Source organism: Pinus tabuliformis, chromosome 2_1 (genome assembly GCF_031772625.1).
Source record: "Pinus tabuliformis cultivar Carrire ecotype Pingquan chromosome 2_1, CPIR1, whole genome shotgun sequence".
NCBI classification, from domain to species: domain Eukaryota; kingdom Viridiplantae; phylum Streptophyta; class Pinopsida; order Pinales; family Pinaceae; genus Pinus; species Pinus tabuliformis.
This window is the reverse complement of record NC_142299.1, coordinates 261,969,846-261,979,067: the sequence shown is the minus strand read 5'-3', so window position 1 is coordinate 261,979,067 and position 9,222 is coordinate 261,969,846. Positions and strand designations below refer to the sequence as shown.

Genomic DNA, 9,222 nt, shown 5'->3' with positions numbered 1-9,222 from the left:
TGGTGAATGGCACATGTGTATAGACTCCAAAGAAATAAACAAGATCATTATTAGGTATAGATTTCCCTTACCATGTGTGGATGATTTGATGGATTGTTTGAGTCAGTCAAAGTATTTTTCCAAAATAGATCTGAAGAGTGGATATCATCAAATAAGGATTAGAGAGGGAGATGAAAGGAAGACTGCATTTAAGACCAACAATGGGTTGTATGAGTTGTTAGTGATGCATTTTTGGCTCACTAGTGCACCGAGTACATTTATGATACTGATGAACGAGGTGTTAAAGGAGTATGATAGAAAATTCGTGATAGTTTATCTTGATGACATTTTTATTTTTAGTCAGAGTAAGGAAGAGAATTTGGAGCATCTTAAACTAGTTTTAAATACTTTGTAGAAGGAGAAATTGCTGATAAATCTGAAGCAGTGCAGTTTTATGTAGAAGGAGCTTGTTTACCTGGGATTTGTAGCCTCAGAGGAAGGTTTCGAGATGGACCCAAAAAGATCCAAGAAATTGTGGATTGGCCAACTCCAAGAAGCATATTTGAGGTGAGGAGTTTTCATGGTCTTGCAAGTTTTTATAGGAAGTTTATAAAATGTTTAAGACAGATTTGTGCATTGATAGTTCAAATAATAAAGGAAAATAACCATCCATTTAAGCAGACAAAGGCAACAAATCGAAACTTCAAGATGTTGAAAAAGAAGATCATGGAGAAACTTGTTCTAGCCTTTGCCAAACTTTGATAAAACTTTCCAAGTTGAGATTGATGCTAGTGGAGCAGCAATTGGAGCTATTTTGAGTAAAGAGTAGAGACCTATAACTCTTCCTTGTCAAACATATTATCAGACTGGGACAAGATGTTTGAGAGGAGAAGGTGAATGGAAGAATTATAAATAAAAGGTAGGAAAAGAGGAAAAAAAGTCGACAAAGAACAAACAAATGCTAACAAGCATAAAACTAAGAAGGAAACAATTTGATTTTCATGTTGATGTTTCAAGTCCATACCAGGACCCATCTTCAAGACAACATGTTTGAGAGAAGAAGGAAAATGGAAGAAGTATGAATAAAAAGAAGGAAAAGGGGGAAAAAATACTAACAAAGAAAAAAGAAACCCTAAGAAGCTTAAAACTAAGAAGCCAATAGTTTGATTTTGAAGTTGATGTTTCAAGTCCATACTAGGAACCACCATTAGGAAAATATGTTTGAGAAAAGAAGGTGAAGGGAAGAAGTACAAATGAAAAGAAAGAAAAAAGGGGAAAAAACTGACAAAAAAAACAAAATCTAAAAGACTTAAAACTAAGAAGCCAACAATTTGATTTTTCAAGTCGATGTTTCAAGTCCATACTAGGACCCATCATTAGGATAATGTGTTTGAGAAAAGATGGTGAAGGTAGGATATAAAAATAAAAATAAGGAAAAGATTAAAAAAATAAAATCAAACAAAGAAAAAACAAACCCTAACAAGCTTAAAGCTAAGAAGCCAAAAGTTTGATTTTGAAGTTGATGTTCCAAATATATACTAGCACCCATCATTAGGAAAATATGTTTGAAAAAATAAGACAAAGGTAAGAAGTATAAATATAAATAAGGAAGAGAGGAAAAAAATAAAATCGGACAAAGAAAAAAAAACCCAACAAGATTAAAACTAAAAATCCAACGATTTTATGTTGATGTTGACGTTTCATGTCCACACGAGGAACCATCATCAGAAAAAATAAGTTTAAGAGAAAGAGGCAAAGGGAAGAAGTATGAATAAAAATAACGAAAAGAGGAAAAGAATAAAAGTCAAAAAATAAAAAAACAAACCCTAACAATCTTAAAAATAAGAAGCCACCAATTTTATTTTGAAGTTGGATTTAATTCCATACTAGGACCCATCATCAGGTCAAGATGTTTGAGAGAAGAAGGCGAAGGGTAGAAGTATAAATAAAAAGAAAGGAAAAGAAGAAAAAACTAAAATCCTACAAAGAAAAAAGCAACCCTAACAAGCTTAAAACTACAAAGCCAACAATTTTCTTTTGAAGTCATCATTTCAAGTCCATACCTGAGCTCATCATCAAGATAAGATGTTTTAAGCTTGTTAGGTTTTGTTTTTTCTTTGTCAGCTTTTATTTTTTCCTCTTTTCCTTCTTTTAGTTTATACTTATTCCCTTCTCCTTATCCTCTCAAACATATTATCATGTCTCCTTATTCTCTCAAACATATTATCTTGATGATGGGTCCTAAGATGGAATTGAAATGTTGAATTCAAAACCAAACTATGGAGCATATTCCAATTTTCTCTTCTTCAAGCAACACTCTTAATTCTTTTTTCCACAATAAATTACACACTTAAAATATAACACTTTACAATTCAATCATAGAAATCTCATTCTGGATGATATAATTAGACACCCATATGTCATCCTTCCCCACACCCCAAACATATTTATTATGCCACCCGATTATAGTCAAGATTCAGAGCATAGAATTAAAAAAACATTCCTAGAATAAATTCAATTCATCATTAAAAAAAAAATCAACAATGAATTATCCCATCATGAATGTCACACCCACTAGTATGGTGGTGATGATACAAGTTCCGATATAAATTTGTGTGATTGTAAATTTCATTTTTCTTCTTGCGTTGTATTCATGATAGGTAATTTCCAAGATTTATCACTCATGTTGATTTGATATAAGAAGGGTTCGAATTTATTAAGTGATTTAATATATACTTAAAGATAAAAAAACATATTTATATTACATAAATTCTTTCAATAAAGTGATTTTAGTATTCGGTATACACTTGGAGAAGTTTGCCATAAGGAATGAACCTTTTTGCAATTTATTTGGGACCATCAACTACATGTATCACTACGAATTTTCCTAAATCACATGTCTTTAAAAACGAAATTAAAACACCTTAAAAATACAACATGTCAAAGTGCTCATTTCAAAGTTGCAAATTCAACTTAGCAATGTAAAACATCGAATAAACACAGATTTCAATGCATAGAACATGTGCCCCCGCCCCCCCTTGCGCACACACACACAGATATATCTATATATATATATATATATATATATATATATATATATATATATATATATATATAGAGAGAGAGAGAGAGAGAGAGAGAGAGAGAGAGAGAGAGAGAGAGAGAGAGAGAGAGAGAATTGTCTCGAATGTGAATTTTTAATAAAATGGCTTATGGTGACCTACATAGAAAATGAATTCACACTTTCTCCTTGGCCTCTCATGACCCTTGCTTCTTCTTTGTGAGCCCAAAAAAAATTGAAGCGATGCTCTCTATGGAGACTTATGCAACCTCGTGCTCTGATACCATGTAAATTTTTGAAAATTGTGGAGTAGAGAGTTGTTATTCTCAATATTACAAACCAATTAAATATGATTGCATTAAAAACATCAGTGATAAATGACTAGAGAGAAACTAGACTAACTGAAACTGAACTGCGACACTTGGATGGACAATTTTGATACCTAACAAGGGATTGGAATTAAATTCTCCAACAAATTCATGACTCGCTTCTCCATACAATCACACATATCTCTTTCCCAACCAAAATATTACTTTATAGATCACTCCACCAATAAAGAACTTCTCCATCCAACTCGACGTATAATGAGCACACGAATACCGAACACCACTTCCAAACATCATGTAGATGAACCAACTTAAAATATTACACAACGCTCAGTTCACATTATCACTCTTCCCACAATGGTTGTCATGTTGTCTCTCTTCTTGTGCCTTTCTCACCTCCAACTCTAATATCAAATCAAAGAAAACATAGCTAGAAACCATTCAATCTAAAAAACAATCATTTGATGATATATTACTCGACAATGCATTACAATTGATAGGAAAATTTAGACAACAATTAACTCCTAAAAAAATATGATAACGTACTCTTCGAAACCTACAAAATTTCTAATTAGATTATTTCTCCTATCAATTAGATTATTTCTTAATTATTTCTAACACAACATATATGTATATTAAATTTATTGATGCATAATGCATCCAAAATTCAAATGGATCTCCACTGATATTTGTGAATAGCTTTTTTTAATAATATTTTTTTGTGTAAATTAATATTTTTTTTTAATAATATTTTTTAGTGTAAATTAATACTTTTTAGGAATTATCCTTGTTTCAATTGTAAATTTTAAAATATTTTGGAAATAGAAGATGTATGAGTGTCAACTATTTGAATTTTTTTTTATGAATTTCTATTTTTAAAATATCTAATATAAACTCAAGCATATTCCATTTGTGAATTATTTAGTAAGTAGAGGTAGCTCACAACTTTTTTTGAGGGAAACTTTTGTCTATTAAACTAAATAAAGGTACATGATCAAATAGAAATAACCAACCACACTCATCATTTCTTAGAAATTTTCACCTATGAATGTAGCCAAATAATTGTCATTTCTAATAAATAAAATAATCATGATATGTTTAGTTATGCTGAAATATTTTTTTATAGCTAGAATACAAGGGAGATGTGTAATTCTTTAGATGTTGAAAATGGGGCTCACAACATTTAAAAAAATATTTATAGCCAAAAACATGTTTCACTTTTACATATATAAAGAGCAATAAAGTAATAGAAAATAAAAAAAATAGTATTCTGATGATACGTACTTTCTACTTCTTGATATGAAAAGGAAGTCGAATTACTACCAATTGAAACATGGTATTTAAAAAAATATTAATAATAAAATGTATTTTGATGATATAAAGAGGAAGTTGAATTACTACCAACTGAAACATGGTATTTTAAAAAATATTAATAGTAAAAAGTATTTTGATGTAAGTTGTAAATAAAATATTTCAATATTAACTTTAAATACATATCTAAATATCAACTTTATATATCAAGCAATTGAAAGCAGTCTAATTGGGATGGATTTAGTGGCTAAAAAGTTGGGATTTTTTCACTCTTTAGCAAGATTCAATTCTACAAGGATCTATCCCTTAAAACATGAGCACATCATGAAGTAGTGGTTGAATGTATAATTATACTATATAAAGATTATGTTTATAATTTTGTGACATACACATACATAGGTGGATCAAAATCCACCTCAATGTCCTCCTTTTATATATTGAAGACCACTAATATCTCTTTTACTTAAAGAGATAAAAACTTCACCCTATATCATTTTACATATTGTCCCATTAAAATCAACAAAAGCAACTCCTGGACTTAATAGAATTAAAAATTTCCCCAGAAAAATAAAAAAAAATAGTTTAAACATTTTTATAATAGATAAATATATACATTTGATCATATATTCAACATAAAATAATATAAAAATACATCCCTTTCCTCATGTATCCAGCATAGGATTATATAAAAACTCCAAATCTATCCTATATTAAAAAAAATTTACAATTGTAAATGCAAATTAATTTCAAATAGCCAATAATATGAAATCAAATAAGTAACCGATAGCTCACAATAACACCTCTTTTAAAGCTATATAATTGAATTTTAATATTTTGTAACATATCAAAATTAATTTGAAAAGTAAACTGAATTATTTAAGTCACGAGATCAAAATACAATCATGGTCTCCTAAGTCTTGTTTCCACGTGTTTGCTTACGTGTGGGATTTTATAATCCAATAAGCGGACTTGCTCCCCTCACATTATAATTCCAAAGCTCGCAAGTAAGTTTATAACATGCTCTTCCCAAGCAAGACACGGTAAAATCGCCACAAGTATTTGGAGTCGTATACTCAACGAGGGTCGACTTTCCTCATCCATCACATATTTTTTTTTGGTTTTTTTAAGGCTATGGTTCACGGACATTTTGGTTAACAGGTGGTATTAATTAAGCCGCTAATCCATCTAAACGGAATCTAGCCCCATGGCTCATTAGCTAAGCTTTAGCCCAGCAATCTACTAGCTAACCCGTTGGACTTGAAGGGAATCTAGCCCCGTGGCCCGCTAGCTAAGCCTAACCCCAAGGGCTTATGGGAGAATGAACCCTGTAACTTCCTAATGGCGAAGCACTGATTTTGACCAACTGAGCTAACCCTTGGAGCTTCATCACACATTATTGTTGCACAATGATACACAATTAATTATATTCATAATGTTTTATTAAGATGGATTAGATTTATAACAAACCAATTGTGGCCTAATCTCTATATAATAATTAGTTTAAATTTTGTCAATGCCAACCCTTGAACAGCCATCAACTTCTTTGAAAAGACATTCAAATCAATAATCGCATGCTTTCTCCATCCATGACCATTCCACGCCGGCCGAGCCTTGTTTGAACTATTCTGTGATCAAAACTGGGGGCAAGTTTATAATAAAATTGTGCGTGATACCCATTTGAGTGCAATTTTGCGTTCAAAATTCAATGAAAAGAACTAGCCTACGTAAAAGTCAATCCCACGTTCTCGCTCTTCCCGAAGAAATTGGACCAGATAAAGTTTTGACAGCGCGAAAGACAGATCGGGCGTTGTCAAAGGATGAGGTCTGCTTCACTGCTCAACTTTTAATCTTATATATGCAATCCGGGTCTCTTTTCTGTTCTCCAGATTATTTAGCGTTCCTTCTTGTTATATCAATTGTTTACTCTGGTTCTTGATAATAAGGAAAAGGAAAAAGTATGGGCAATTTGGCGTCCTGCTCTTCGGTGGGCACGAGCACGAAGGACAAAGAGAAAACCATGCAGCTAGTTTGTTCAGATGGCACAGTTCAAATCTTTCATAAACCCCTCTGCGCCTCCGAGATTATTGAAGAATACCCTCAATGTTTAGTCTGTCACTCCGATTCATTCTACATCGGGCAGAAGACGCCCACTCTTTCTCCAGATGAGCAACTGAAGGTGGGTAACAAATACTTCCTTCTACCCCAACACTTCTTTCACTCTCCGCTATCTCTCCTATCGCTGGCTTCCTTAATATGGCCGCCGCCACACAAAAAAGCTCCACCTACTTCCACTGCTCGCCTCTCAGCTCCGCTTCGCAGTATCGAACGTGCTTCCGTTTTCTGCCAGCCGTTTGAGATACAGAAAGGTGACGTTGGTGGAGGCCTTCGGATCCGAGTCTGCCCTGAGTTTATTTCAAAGCTTATGGAAGACAGAAGGCTTAACGCTGATGAAGGCGGCCATTCACTGGGCGGTGATTCTGCAGTCTATGAGCCAGGTCGGCTCTGCAATACCCCTGAATTACAAAAAGAGTATACTCAGTTGGTTAAGTGCAGAGGCCAACGCTGGAGACCGAAACTTGATACAATCTAAGAAAAGGAGAAGATTAATGTGAACAAGCTTATGTTCAAAATTATGAGATCTTAACATAACATCTGATCTATATTCGTAATCGATTGAATGTATGTTTCTTATTTTTTGCCAACTGCTTTGATTAAATTCACTACAGATCAGCCGAGATTTGTGGTACGATTAAACGTACATGGTCTCCTTGAACAGTTTGCACTGATTTTAGGCTTGAAATCGGCTATTATGATTTTTTTGAATGGCATCAACCGCCACTCGCTGCAAAACGATGAAACCAAAGCACTTAGGCACAAGTTTATGTAGACAAGAGTATATCTGGGACACATGATAAAACTATTCTGAGGAGGAAAATCAATGTCTAATGTTTTGGGATGACATATATATGAGGTCCAATTAACTCTCCTTTCCCGTTAAAAAAAATACTCAACTTAAGGTTCGTCGTCAAACGTTTACATATAGCAAAAACAAAATCTAAGTATGGGGGATTTACGCAGTGCATTATATTAGATCATTTTTGGGATTCAACTGCGTTAAGTAAGTCATTCAAACGTATGACCATTTCCATGAGAGGTAGTCGTAACTGACTAATTTCTCATGATTTTTGAATAGTTCACTTAGCACTCATTGCATCGGGTGATGCTCACAGGGGTGAAGAAGTGGGATTGAAACTAATGAAATGTGGAGAACGAATCACATAGCATCAATCATCACTTCCGGGGCTTGCACCCAGTAACCAGGACTTCCCAGGAGGTCACTAGCTCAAAATAAATGGCAGGTGCACAAGATCCCAAATGGAATAGAATTGGACTATAATGGTGACACTATTCACCTTAAAAAGTTTAAATATATAATTACATTTGTTAATTTTTTATTAAGCTTGGCAGGACCATTCCATTTTCTATTAAACATAAACAAGTTTACACCACACAGAGAAACTAAGTGGCCTCAACTTGCCTCAGAGGGAAACCAACTTTGTTGACCATGGGTCAACATTGTATGCCATCCAAAAACAATACTATCTTCGTCTTTCCAGCCATTCTATATATGTTTCTACTTCATCACAAAATACTACGTAACTATTTAAATTGATTATTGCAACATGGAAATTAAAGGCTACCCGCATAAGACAAAATTATGCATGTGTAGGATTCTAATCCTTCTGTTCCTCAGAGACAGATGCAAAAGGTGGTAGATGCTCCTGGCATACCATACAACTCCAGGATGCAAGGTATATAGTGGTCAATAATGTCCAACTTAATATGGATTTTCTCCATATCCTTCTTGTAGTTAGGCATTCCTTGTAGTGTCACCGCCATTCCCAATGAGATTTGCTCCATAGCCTTGCCTAATAAACTCTTCATTAGCCAATACAAGTACATAGTTTGCTTGAATTGAGTGATTCTTCCGCAGGTGTTTTTTGAATCCAGGACTAAGGTCCTCCAGTTTTCCATCTCTTCCTCTGTCTCACTTCCTTGTTTCACTTCCTCTTCCCATTCTTCTAGCAATTTCTGGACGCCCACATTCATCCCCTCTCGATAAGCCTTTGCCGCCTCTGTTATGAGATGTTCTACTGATTTTCTGCCCTTGCGTGGCTTCGACATGCTCAGCCCCTTATCTTTCCTGGGAGTCGAGCCTCTCTTACAACGCCCATGGCCTTGCGCAGCTCGAGCCTTACCTGTTGTCCTAAGCACTAATGACGGCCGTAGTTAGTTAGATTTAAACAAAAAATTGAAATTATACACCAGCTTAATCATTCCTTATTTCTTGCAGCAAGGTACCTCTTTCCTTGCTTCTCCTCTCTGCCATTCCTTCCCACGCTCATGCTCGGGTGGGTTGGACCCAGCAACCCCCTATGGGAGAGGCCCTATCCCCTACCCCTTGGAACGCCCATTACCCTCTTTCTATTTCTCTAGTCACATGCAAGTCTACCATCCCATGCCCAAGCCGATCTCCCAAACCCC

The 9,222-nt window shown here is 34.4% G+C and overlaps 1 pseudogene; it reads left to right on the top strand.

The window, feature by feature from the left end:
* The first annotated feature begins 6,634 nt into the window (after positions 1 to 6,634).
* Positions 6,635 to 7,321, top strand: LOC149199740 (uncharacterized; annotated as a pseudogene).
* Positions 7,322 to 9,222: the final 1,901 nt, after the last annotated feature.